Here is an 888-nt window from a genome sequence, read left to right on the forward strand (position 1 = left end):
CGTGAATTCAAGATGAATTCGAATACGAAAGAGAGCAGAAACCTGCAATGCGGTAGAAATCAAATCTCTCCACCCTCAGTCTATCCTTCGCTCTTGTCCGTCTCCTGTACGTGCAATAGGGAGTCAATCATTTTACGGCGGTGATATAATGAGCATATGCATATTCACTTCTCTTACGAAGATGCATATACTCTGAGGGATTCCTGTCAGGTGGGATTACGGATGGGGCATCGCACGAAGGCAAATACAAAGGTAATTAGGCCCTGCTTACTGATGTGAGGCGACTGCGGGCAATGAATATAGACATCAGATCAGATCAAAAAGGAAATAGAACATTCTGATGAAATGGGTTCAAAGGTTTGCATTGTTGCCCAAGATGTATCTCCACCATGGGGCAATTACACAAAGAGCCAGCGGAGACCGAATTTCAATTAAATACACGGCACGACCGAGATAAGCTACGTGCAGAACTCCTTACTAATGGACAGGTGCAAGATAAAGGTTGATTTAGAAATAAAGCGCATGAATCATAATTGAGCTTTGTGCTTGTTCCGACAAGGGTATAAGGATGACATTCATCCACCCACTGCAGGTTGTTTTTTTTTTTTTTTTTTCTGTATTTTCCACCGATGCTGAATCGAGTGCTATGAGTGCAATGATAATCCGCTTAATTCATGAATATGGAACACCTTAGTCATGACATTTTTGAAGTTGTTTGGGTTTTATGTCCTATCATGGCAAAGCTAATTTACATGTTATTTCGTGAGGAAATAGATTTAAATCAGGATTTGATGTGCTCTAATAATACTGTGTTGACAGGTACTGTGCTTGATGAGGGCAACTACGTTTTTTTATCCCCCTAAGCCACGCTGCCTCTAACTGAAGATT

This window comes from Puntigrus tetrazona, chromosome 5 (genome assembly GCF_018831695.1).
Source record: "Puntigrus tetrazona isolate hp1 chromosome 5, ASM1883169v1, whole genome shotgun sequence".
NCBI lineage: Eukaryota > Metazoa > Chordata > Actinopteri > Cypriniformes > Cyprinidae > Puntigrus > Puntigrus tetrazona.